The sequence below is a fragment of the Lutra lutra genome, chromosome 5 (genome assembly GCF_902655055.1).
Source record: "Lutra lutra chromosome 5, mLutLut1.2, whole genome shotgun sequence".
NCBI classification, from domain to species: domain Eukaryota; kingdom Metazoa; phylum Chordata; class Mammalia; order Carnivora; family Mustelidae; genus Lutra; species Lutra lutra.
Genome location: NC_062282.1, coordinates 149,413,836 through 149,426,445, shown reverse-complemented (window position 1 = coordinate 149,426,445; position 12,610 = coordinate 149,413,836). Strand labels below are relative to the sequence as shown.

The 12,610-nt window shown below is 45.1% G+C and overlaps 1 long non-coding RNA gene across 1 annotated transcript; it reads right to left on the bottom strand.

Annotated features, from left to right (window-relative positions):
- Positions 1–5,562: 5,562 nt before the first annotated feature.
- LOC125100712 (uncharacterized) lies at positions 5,563–9,831 on the bottom strand. The gene is made up of 3 exons (XR_007127629.1): positions 9,736–9,831; positions 7,230–7,966; positions 5,563–6,128 (listed from the first exon to the last, which is right to left on the bottom strand). It is a non-coding gene; the product is annotated as an uncharacterized LOC125100712 (long non-coding RNA).
- Between the last annotated feature and the right edge of the window lie 2,779 nt (positions 9,832–12,610).

Here is a 12,610-nt window from a genome sequence, read left to right as displayed (position 1 = left end):
TATTCTACTGGCCTCAGTTCAAATGTGGGCAGGTAACCTAAACGATTATAATTAGATTGAATTTGTGGAACGATAGGGCCATGCTCAACGCAGAGTGGCAAGATAGGAAGAGGTCAGGTCCAGGGTGTCATCCGTGAGCTGCTGGATCAAGCTTTACCTGAGTACCTTTTCAGTTAGGTGAGCCAGTACATTACCTTTCTGTTTCATCTAGTTTCAGTCAGGGCATTACATTATCTGTAGCCAACAGCACCCCAACTGACAACCAGCTGACCTCCAAGAGCCATGAAAGTTTCCTTTGGTGAAATTCCCTTGAAGCCTGTGGAGTGAGCAAGAGGATACTTTTTAAGGATGTTGGTGAAGGAGAGGATGATTCTGACCTAGGAGGGAGGGAACTTTGTCTAACACTCTGCTCCCCAAAGAGCCTTGAGCAAGAAAGATATCGACACATGGCATTGAACAGTGCAAGAACTATCAGTGGGAAGGAATACTCAGAGACGAACTATGTTCTCTTACAGAAGGATAAGGACTGTTTTTTTGGACTGGGACCAATCGGCCTTGGCATCCATTTACACATAGTCATTGGTATTAAAAAATGATTTCATAGGCATGTACTGAGCATCTATTATGTACCAGATGCTTGGAATACAGAGAATATTAATAGTAATCCCTATACTCAAAACTTCAAAAATTGGTGGGGAGAGGGTGGGAGAGGTCCAGGGAGAGAAACACACCTCACTGGAGCAAATCTGCACCACGAGTTCTAAGACCATGGAACCACCAGATCCGTCTGGAGGCTAGGTTGCAAATTCATGGCTGTTCTTTTGTGACTGTTGTTTTCCTGTGGCAAACTGAGAATGTTACTAACAACCAAATGAGTGAAATCTTCATAAAACCAAATTCATGAAACTGAATGACTCTCATTTATTCCGAGGTTAGATTCTTCCTGGGTTTGTTGGTTTGTTTTCAGTGTTAACTTGGCCTACATATTATGGTAGGTATGGGTATGTGTGTGAGTGAGCAAAGTAATAGTAGACAATCCTATGTTAGAATTTGCTTTTTATTTTTATTTTTATCTATTTTTTTTAAAGATTTTATTTATTTATTTGACAGAGAGAGATCACAAGTAGGCAGAGAGGCAGGCAGAGAGGGCGGCAGGGAGAATCAGGTTCCCTGCTGAGCAGAGAGCCCTATGCCAGACCTGAGCCAAAGGCAGCGGCTTAACCCACTGAGCCATCCAGGCGCCCCAGAATTTGCTTTTTATTTATTTTTTTTTATTTTTTAATTTTTTTAAAAATTTATTTTATTTATTTATTTGAGAGATCACAAGTCGGCGAGAGGCAAGCAGAGAGAGAGGAGGAAGCAGGCTCCCCGCAGAGCAGAGAGCCCGATGCGGGGCTCGATCCCAGGACCCTGGGATCATGACCCGAGCTGAAGGCAGTAGCTTAATCCACTGAGCCACCCAGGCGCCCCAGAATTTGCTTTTTAAATAGCAATAATATCTGTTATGATACTTTGGCAATCGCTCGCCTAGGAGATAGATGGAGGTGGTTTGGGGAGGGTATTGTGGAGTGGATCTGAAGGAGAGATACAGTGTCCCTAGGCAGAGTGAAGAAAGCCGGTGATCAGCTTATACAAACACAGAGATATGAAGTGGGCAAGGCCTGTTTGGGGAATGGCAGGCATTTGGGCATATTTCAAGAAGGGAATGGTAGGTGCTGAGGTCGAAATAACTGGCTTGATTCAGATATTAAAGGGCCTTGAATGTCATGCTAAAGAATTTGGATTTGACCTAACAGCATTTAAAGGAGGGAAGAAACATGATCCAATAGGTGATTTAAAAAGTTAATAAAGTAATAGGGAAATGTGTCCGTTTCTCTGACAGTTACTTCTTTCAGTGGCTCTAAAAGTGGAAATACTTTTCAAAGATCAAGGGAGAAACTCTTAGGAGGGCTCTGATATTTATCAGCAGTAAGAACTTATCAGTGACTCTTGCAAAAAGATGAATGACAAGCTTGGCTATTGCTGGTTATTTTTCCAACAGTAAAGGGAACCCCTGTGCCCCCAACATACACACACACACACACACACACACACACACACACACACACCAGTGCTCCAGAGTATAGCTCTTAAATCAGTTTCTTGCCTGATTTGTTACAATGAAAAAAATATGTTAGTCTTTCCAGAAGCCAGTGGGAACCGTTGGAAGGCATCTAGTTGCTGTTAACAAGGAGCCTGGTAAAGACAAGCTTGCAGCTCCCAGACTTTGGGTTTGTCTAAGCAGATACTCTTTTGGGAATAGCAAACAGTTGCTGGTGTCATTTGCCCATTCCAAATGAAAACAAAACCCAAGGGCAAGTAAACTGCCATTTGTATCTTCATCTCAAGGCTGGATTTAAATCCAGGCATAATTGAATGGAAAGAAAATCTTTGTCATTGGCAAGAATTTTATTGGGGGTCCAGATCCTTGCTTATTAGCTATGCGATTTTGGCCAAGCATCTTGACCTCTTTGGTCCTCAGGTCAGGTGCCTACTCCATCTCAGAAACTGCTAGAAGGTTGAAGTGAAATGACATAAATAAAGCCTAGTTGCTCGAGTATCACAGATGCTCACAAAACGGCAGCTGGCTTCTCACAGATGAGAATGCTAGGCCATTTTCATTTACCCTCTTCAGGGTCCTAGGCAAGAGTTCAAAGGGAAGCCTGTGCCCCACACATCTAAATGCTTCAAAGTTCTAAATCAAACGAGCAAACTTAAACACGTATGTTATAGGGTTCTAGATTGGCAAACATACTTTCCCAGTGAAGAGCTCAAAGCTTTGTGTAAAGCAAAAGTTCCTAACAAATAATTGTGGAGAGCACAGATTTCAAGTTAATTTCATTTCATCATTGTCAAAGACCACGATCCTTTCCAGGAAGATTCACCTGCACTGGACTAGGAGAGAGAGAGGTGAGATTTCTCCTTCACTGGTTGGTTCAAAGGAACCTGAAACTCAAGGCCAGATTCTCACATCCCCTCCAACCTCTGGTCCAAGGTCTGTCTCCTTGTTTCTATGTAGCTGATTCTGCCCTTTTAACGGGGTATCTTGTGCTGGACATGCCAACCCATAGGTCCAAGCTCTGCCCACACACATTGCAGTAATCGCCCTTCCCTGTCCCTTGGGCTAAGGGTATACACAGTGGTGGCCTTTCAGGAAGCTGCATCAGGGGAGAGGCCCATGTAGGACCTGGAATTTGAATTAGGACCACCAGCGCAGGAATCACAGAGTCCGTATACCCCAAGCATTTCAGAGGAGAGACCCACCCTGCAGGTGGGCACATCACCTCTCTTGAGCTGGAGTATAGATGGAGGAGAGCAAAAGTGGGGCCCTTTAAAGCATAGGGTTCAGCACAGGGGAGCTTTCTTCGTGGGTCGTAGGGGCATGCTGGGTTTAAAGGATAATTTTGAGCAGTAATCTCTTCCCTCTTATTCCAGCCCCCCTTGAGTACCTCTGATCATCTTTTCTTCTTTGTTTTCCCTTCCTCTGTGTCCCGCTTTGTTTACTTTCTTCCTCACTTCTTTGGACACCCCAGATGGCGACACACTCTTCTCCATCCCCCTGGAGGTGGAGTTTCTAAAACAGTCAATCACTTTGCACAGCATGTTCATAATAATTACAAAAATAGGACATAACTTCACTCTTCTCTCCACTTAACAGTTGAGATAGGAGCTGTTCCATTCTATGACGTGGGAGTCCCACTCTTAATTATAATGTGGAGGGGACACGTAGCAGGGGGTTCATCGTGGTGTTGTATGAGCTGATGAAGTAGGGGAAGTAGAACTTGACCTTTCTCAATTAACATCGGGTTTTCAGTCCTTAAACAAAAAGACAGATTGACGAGAGAAGAACAAAGAGCTTCTTAACTTATGCAGCACACAGTCTGTGGAAAAAACCTCAGTGAAAACTCAAAGCTGTATGTTTGTAGGAAAATGACGGGCTAAAGGAAAGTGATTTTAAGCTTCCAAGGGAAGTCATCTCTCCTACCTTTAGGAAGCAAAGCGGAAGCTTTCTCTGTGTTTACTGCTTCTTAATTGCCTTTGGTTCACAATATTTTTGGTCGAGAGGCATCTTTTTGGGGTGATGTATTCTGATATCCTCCAGTGGGGAGTTGGGAGGCAGTGTGGAGGAGTGGGTAGGCAAAAACCTCGTCGGTACACATATAGCAACATGGATGGATTTTAAGGGCATGCTGATGTGTGAAGTAGCCTAGAGCGTTGTACCATTATGTGGAATGAAATTCATTTATAAAAACGGCATAGATTTTATGAGAACAAGGGTAGTAGAGAAGCATCATGTGGAGTCATGATGCTAATATGCCATGGATGAGAAGTGTGATGACCTCAACTCTAGGCACCCGAAATTCAAGAAAACAACATACTGTTTTTTGGTGGGTGATGCATGTGTGGCCATTGAATTCCTTTCTTTTCAGCCTACCAGCCACAGTCTTGAATTGCTTCTTGGGATGACAGCCTCCCCAATATTCACTGTGCCCTCGATGCTTCACGCCCTAGTAAGGCCATGGGGACAGGTGGCCGGATTACACCCTGCTGGGGAGTCTTCTTGCTCTCCCCCGAGGACTCTGGGATGGCTTTGCCATACCTGCCCTAAAAAAGAAAGTAAGTTTGTAGATTCGGGCTCTGCCAGGTGTGGGGGCTGTGGGTCCTTGGTCCAGAGTGTTCCTGGTCTCATTTACTAGTTTTATTTTATCTTATTTTTAAATTTTTTATTCTATTTTTTAAGATTGTATTTATTTATTTGATAGAGAGAGAGAGAGAGACAGCGAGAGAAGGAATACAAGCAGGGGGAGTAGAAGGAGGAGAAGCAGGGTTCCTGCTGAGCAGGGAGCCTGATGTGGGGCTTGATTCCAGGACCTTGGGATCATGACCTGAGCCGAAGGCAGATGCTTAACAACTGAGCCACTCAGGAGCCCCTTTATCTTCTTCTTATTATTTTTTAAAGATTTTATTTATTTGAGTGGGAGAGAGAAAGAGAGAGAATAGAGGAAGAATGAGAGGGAGAAGCAGACTCCCCACTGAGCAGAGAGCCCGACATGGGGCTCGATCCCAGGACCCTGAGATCAAGACCTGAGCTGAAGGCAGATGCTTAACTGACTGAGCCATCCAGGCGCCCCTCATTTGCTAGTTTTAAAATATGATAGTAGAGGTTACTTTGGGTTTCCCTTTTTCCTCCCATATTAGCACAGTGCCCACTAAAATAAAATAAAAATAGAATTATCAATGGAACCATAGTGAGAACCAATCTATTTAGACCAGGACTGGCATATGGTTCTGGGGAGTCATCTCCAAAGTTGGGTGGGCAGGAGAACCCACTGAGTTGTCAAGAGAAAGTTAGAGATGTCTATTTACTTTGTATCTTTAATTTTTTCCCATATTTTTTTAAGCAATAGCCATGATACATTAAAACATATTAATCAAAGGGGCAAACTAAAAAGGAATTTGGAAACCACTGCTATAAGGAGACGTTTGTTTGCTTGAACCCTTAGGATCTGTTGAGTGGTGATTTGGCATGGGTCTACATAGAGGAAAATTGTGCAATTTTCCACAAGTTGTTTTGGGTGATTTATACTTTTTTTGGGAGGTTGGTGGGAAGGAGTTACCTGCTTGCTCCCAAACATTTAATGGCTTGCCTATTATTGTCTAAAACGTAAGCTCTTAGATCCAGAACATCTCTCCTTGGTCCTGTCATGTTTCTCAATGGAGGGGTGCTGGTGGAGTTTTGGGAGGACAGCCTCCCCTGGTGTGGAACTTCCTGGATCTCAGGAAGTTTAGCTCTCCCTGGCCTCCACCTACTTGGAGCTTTAAGAGCAGTGCTCACTGATGCTCTGCCTGCGTCTTCTGGGCTTGTCACAGCCTCTGAATCTTCTGCACCTCCACCTGGACTCCCTCCATGATTGCACCAACCCACAAAGATCTCTTCCTCCTACGAATGCACAATGTCATGCATTCGACCATTATAGCTTATCTTGTGGTATCTTTTACACTCTCTTAGGTCATTTAATATGCATATGCTTTGTAAACTTCCATGTGTCCATATATTACATTTCCAAGCAGCTTCTAAAGAGGGATTCCTGAAGGGTGGGAGAGAGGAAAGAGGGCATCCATCACTTTTCCTTTTCTGATCAGTGACTCCTTCTAAATAAGGGTGCCAAACCAAAAGCTTTCATTCTAGGAAAGCTGGGCATAACTGACCCCCAAGCAATTTAGGAAGGCCTGAGAAATTTCGCCGTGGATTGAGAACTCTGTTTCTTTGGGGGACTTGAGTTCATGTTGAGCCATTTCAGGACAGTAAGCTTCCATAAACATGAGTTGGATAAGTGAACTGAAAGTCATAGTAACCAACCTCTTGTGAGAACTTGGTCAAAACCGCTTCCTTCCCACAAAGTGGTAATTAGCAAATTTCCATTTCTCCATGAAAAGAGGAAAAAATGTTCTCTCCCTTTCACGTCTCTCTCCTGGCCCTGAAGATCCATCAGCTAGGATTTCGGTAGCATTTTTGATCGCACCAAAAGCTCTTTCTTCCCCCCTTAATTTGATAAGTGAGGAGAAAGGCAGCGATGATTTTATATAGTTTTTTTTTTTTTTTTCTCCCCACGAGCCTCTTGGAGGAACGCGTCCTTGCTTCGAAAGACCTTTGTACAACTTCTTGCTTGTTACTTTGAGCTAACAGCCAATTAAATTTGCATGGGAAAGAATCTGTGGAGAGCTTTGGGTTGAAAGCACAGAAACGCTAGGGAACGTTTAGTAAGTTGTCAGCATATAAATCATCACTGCCCGGACCTCGACCTCGTGAGTTTGTTAAGCTTCAAGCTGAATCAGCAAGATTTACCAAGTCAAGGGGCCCTAGCACCTAAATCTGTGAGAGGCGAGAGTCTGCATTGATAAAGGGGGACATTGATAAAGGGAAGTGGGGTGCTGGTTTCCATTCTGCCAGCTGGGGACCAAAAGATACCACCCCTAAAGTTGCTATTTGGCATCAGGATTTTGAGCTGGAGGCAGAAAGATGTCTTTCTGAACCTTCTGTCATTTGAGTAAAAGCAGAAACTCCTGGAAAATGGGGGGGAGGGTGCCATAAATCTCTTCTGGGAAAACCGTATGGGCGTGAAGAGGCAGGCACAAAGATGGGCAGACGCTAATAGTCGCTATTTCATTAGTTCCCTCTATATATTTACCTCACCGCTGTGTGCCACCTTTGAAAGCTGAGGACCCTTCTCCTTTATCTTGTCACTTCCCTGCAAATGGGAGAGATACTGCAGAAGCCCAGATTCTAACAACACCTTAGCCTTACTCATCTATGTTGCATACTTCCAGAGGTACACATGGGCACACGTTAATAAACTGTTTTTTTTTTAAAATCTGTTTTTTGTCCATTACGTTTTCCCAAGACCTCAGTTGGAGAGAAGGGATTTTTTTCATTCCCTGATGTCAGTCTTGGGGGTGGAGCTGAAGGACCTAGGAGGGAGGATGGTCCAGGTAGCAAGGACCCCGTGATTTTCCGGAGTGGCTCCTAACAGTGCACATAGATCAAATCTCTGTATTAAAATGTTGGACTTAGACACAGATAAAGTCTCTTTGTAGTGAACTCTGCAGTGTATTTGTTCTATGAAAACAGATGCATGGCTGGTAGAAATCCTGCTCCCGGGCCAGTGGAGCTGATGCTGAACCAGCAGCAAAATTCTCTGCAGGACGTGTATGAATGGAAAAACAGTTCGGAATTCAGGGACACAGGTTAGTGTCAGTCATGCGCCACTCACATTTTGGGGCTCTCCTGTTGGGCTGCTTGGCCATTCCTTAGTGCAGGGCAGTGCTCCTACCCCAGGGCCTTTGCACTTGTAAATTTTCTCTGCCTCCCCACCACTGGCCCAGATCATCACATGGCACACCCACTCACTTCCTTCTGGTCTTCACCCTTAAAAAAAAAAAAAAATTCAACTGAGTAAATTTGAAGATCTAATTGGTTTTAATAAATGATTCACAAATTGAGCTGTATCCCATCTAGCAAGTGGAGGGGGGCTCTGGCAGCTGCTGAAAAGAAAGGTTTTTCAAGGCAGAGTTGGAGGGAGTGAGGGGTGGGGTGGAGGGGGAGGGCATGGGGGGTTGAGGGTGGGAAGGGGATAGTTATTAGCAAAGAATCTGTTGTTTAAGGGCTGGTGGCCCTCCCCTAAGGGGCATGTAAAGGTAGGCCAGTGGGTTACCTCCTAGTTGTTAACCAGGAAAGTCTAGTTTGGCTGGTTAAGGATTACATTCCTGGGGGTGGGGGAGGGGGTTGAAAGTGCTAAGTATTAAGTACTAAGTCTTAGTTTACTGACTTGGGGCCTTAACCAAAGTGACAGTATTTTTGCACCTCTGGTTTTCTTTTTTAACATCTCAGATGACACTTTCTCAGGGAGGCCGTCCCCGGACACCCCATCTAAAATTGCCTGATCCTCTCCCCCATTATTTTTATCTCAGGCTCTTAGGATTACTTAACAGATTCTAAAATGTTCTTGGTCTTCATCTTTTTTTACTCCACTCTGTGCTCCCAAACAGGGTATCATCAGCTGTATCCAAGGGAGTTTTTGTCTGCTTTGTTCGCTGTTGTATCCTCCATGCCTAGAATAGTGTTGGGCACATAGTAGGATCTCAATGAATATTGGTGGAAGGCACTGAGTGACTGCTCTCCCCTGCCCTCCCCCCCTCCCCCAGCTCTCCGCAGCTCCCCACTGCCCTGCTGTCACTCTGCACTCTCAGAGCTCAACCACCCCCCATGGCTCCCACCCACCCTGCCTCCCCCCACCCCCACAGCCTCCTCAGCTCCCCGGGCTGTCCTTTTTGAGGTGAGGTTCTACACTCCCTAGCTTTCAGCTCTCTCAAGCCACCACGAATCTTTTAAAAATAATTTTTGCTGCTGGTAACTATGTAGAAGGCGGGATTAGCTACAATGATGATAATGGAGACGTCTCAGGGTATTTATAGCTTGTGAGATTGACTATCAATATTACTCTGAATTCCAGCAAAATTTGGAGGATCTAGGCCGGCTTGCATCTGTTTTTCTCTCTACCTATATTTTCTTTTTAGAAGAGCCTGTAAAAGATCTTGGTCCTTTTGACTTTTTTCTTTTCTTTCTTTCTTTCTTTCTTCTTCTTCTTCTTTTTTTTTTTTTTTTTTTTTTTGATACCTTCTTTTTACCTTCCTGGAGAGCAGGATGCTTGTTCGCCAACTGGAAAGAGTTCATAAGCCTGTGTGCAGTGGAAAGCCAAACACTAAAGCACTAGACTTTTCCTGGAGAGAAAGATTGATTGCAAAGTGGTCATACCGGGAGAGACAGGAGGCTGGCTCAACTCTGTCAGCTGAGATTAGAACAAGTTTTTTATTTTATTTTCATTTTTTAAAATTTTTTATAATCACAGGGGTGCGGAAAGGGCAGGGACATTGATGATTATTCAGGAAGAACGATGGCACCGGCCACGGAGCAAACACATCTATAACATACATCCCACGTCCATTTCGGCGTGGAGACTTAACGTTAAAGGGAGGTAAAATTTGCTCCCCCTCCTACCGCCTCCATGAGGTCGCGGGTAGGACAAGGAGGAGGCAGTGTGAATTCTCCAAGCGCTGGTGTAACCTGGATGGAATATTGGGCTTCCTGTCCCTGGTGAGGAATGCGGGGTCTTGCCTGCTCATGGGCCGGAATCTTACCCGTGACCTTCACGTGTGTAGGTCCAGGCCTCTGCTCAGACCACTAGTGGAGTCTGAAAACAAACAAGAGCTGATCCGGGAGGAAGAGGTCTCTGAAAATCAAGCTGTAAATTTCCTGTGAGTGTCAACCTCGTTAAGCCTGGGGCGCATAGTTTCAGTTGTGACATCACACAGGACAGCTCCTCCCACTCCACCCGCCCCCATCATGTCCAGGCAGCTGTGACTTTGGTATCCCTGTGGTGGTGGGGGGGTCGCAGGGCTTGGGGGGTTCCCGGCCGGACACGCTGTGACAGCAGCCCCTGGGGACCCGCAGGGAGAGCTGCTACCTCAGGTCTCTCCAGACTCCTCCGTGGATGGATTCCCCACACATTTGCAGAGATGGTCTGATGGAGGGGAGGCTGAAATTCCCTTGTTGCCAGACTTCGTGAGGATTATCAGATCCTACCAGAGCCTCTGGTCCACAGACCACCCATTCTGGGCTCTGTCCCTTATGGCAGGAGGCTGGGGCACAGTTCTGGGAGCCATCGGGGAGGGGGGCTGCTGGTGGGGAGACAGGAAATCAGGGACCATGATTGCAACGCTTCATTGTATAATTTCTAACAGGGTCTAATGTTATTTTGTTCCAAATAGTAAGGATTCGGGGCAGCAGCAGGAAAGGGAGCTTCCATCAAAGAGATGGGGTTTAGGAGATAAAAAGAATTTGGTTTGGCTCACATTGCAGGTTCTTAATCAGTATTTAGGAGAGCGGATGCCTCTAGTCTTCAGGGAATATCTTGCAGAAAAGGGACTAGGTCAGTGAGTATGCACCTTCTGTGGACTATGGAAGGAAGCCAGGAAACCGAATTAGAGCACCTGAGATGAGACTAGGCTCAAATCCCCTCTTCCCCTCTCCCAGCCACCCTGTCGTCCCTTTATTTCAATTTCCTATTTTACTGGGGACCCTGCCGTGAAATCTTCTGTCATACCTACGTCCCTTTTTCTCAGAGCTTCTTGAGGTTGGGACACGTGTCCCAACCTTCTGTGTGGCTGAGGATACCGAGTCAGAATCGCTGAGGTCAGAAAGGGTGTATCTTTGGTTTGAGAAGGAAACTGGGAAAATGGAACTGCACCAAGTCTGTTCTGATGTAGCTCAGAGTAGAAACTGGTTTTGCTGGGGAGATTTGCAAGGGAAGCTATCGCCTGGGAATACATTGCTTTGTGTCTTCAGGTAGTGTGCTTTTGATGACCTTTTTGACAAGAGTGGGAGAGGTTGAAGAGCCTCTTTGACTTAGTGAGCTAAATTCAAATCATATTAATTGATTAATTAGGCCGAAGAGGCCTTAGATACGATTAAATTGGTCCCTTATCCTAAGTTAGAGAATTTCTCTGTGCCGACATTCAGTGCAGAGGAGTCAAGACTCCTAAGGTCAGTTTGTCTCTGTCTTAACTGGAGAAGGTAGCCCTTTGGCCCTGAGGCGTATCCTAAACCCCGAAGTTAGTAGAACATGCTATATTTATTTGGAATAATAATATGTGTGTACTGTAAGGAATAGTAGAATTTCAGAAAGTAGAAATGCCACCTTATAAGTAGGGTGTACATGACCTAACTCTCTAGATTTCCCCCGCCCCTTTCCCTTCTTTGTTCTCCAGATATATAACTATATTCCTTCAATATAGTTGAAGGAAGGGAGGGGAGGAATGGGAGCGGCTCTCTCTTCTCCCCTGCAGTGGCTGGCATTGGAATGGAGAGGCGCCTGGCTGTTTCTTTTCTTTCTTTTTTTTTTTGTAAAGATTTTATTTATTTATTTGACAGACAGAGATCACAAGCAGGCAGAGAGGCAGGCAGAGAGAAAGGAGGAAGCAGACTCCCTGCTGAGCAGAGAGCCCGATATGGGGCTCGATCCCAGGACTCTGAGATCATGACCTGAGCCGAAGGCAGCGGCTTAACCCACTGAGCCACCCAGGCGCCCCCAGTCTGGCTGTTTCTGATTCAAGTCGAACTCCAAGCTTTGTTTCTCCCAACTCCTCCGGCTAGGCACATGGCCGGTGTTCAATTCATACCTGTTGATTAACTGAATTGTAATTGATGCTTTGCCTTTAATAAGGAACCTGGAGACCTTGTAGGCATTTTCCTCTGGTGTTTTACATGAGAATGTGTCTGGCCCTGTATTTGGAACGAGCATTCCCGCTGGACACAGACTCTGAGGCATGTGGCGAGGACACCATTTCTTGTTCCCGAAAGCGTATTGTGTAAGGTTCCAAGGTTCTCCTGAAACTTTTTTTTTTTTCCTGAGTTTAAATTAAAGCGAATTAAATGCAGGCAGTCAAAAACATTGAAGTGTTCCTACCTTGCAGGCTTTTTTTTTTTTTTTTTTGAAACCTGAAATTTTAGCCAATAATCTTAGGAAAAAGAATGTCACTAAAGTAGGGCACGCTGTCACCTCTGCTCTCCAGACTATTGTTTGTTTCCTTAAGAGGTGACATTCGGTGTGGCCCAGAGTGGTTGTTGACAGCAGGATCCTTCAGGCCCCAGGCTATTGTCTGACTTGTTTTGTCCAAAAGCAATTCTATCCCTGGGAAGACTGACAGCAAATAGACTTCTAGCAGAATAACAAGTGTGGGGCCGGTGACAGGCTGACATTCTTCAGAATTTTCTACAGTAACCAGTCTATTGGCTCTACCTTGGGTTCAACCTACAGTAAAACATTTAGGGAGACTCCAGAAGTCCTGATCCTTGTCCAAATGAAACAGAAAAGCTTGATTTCAGGACTGGCAGTCGGTGAAAGCAATCTTCACCCAAGCAATGCCTTTGTGAATTAAAGTGTGCATACAACAGCAGCTGATGTCCATTACGGAAATCGAAATGTGAAGAAATCAATTTGTTCCCATTTAGAAA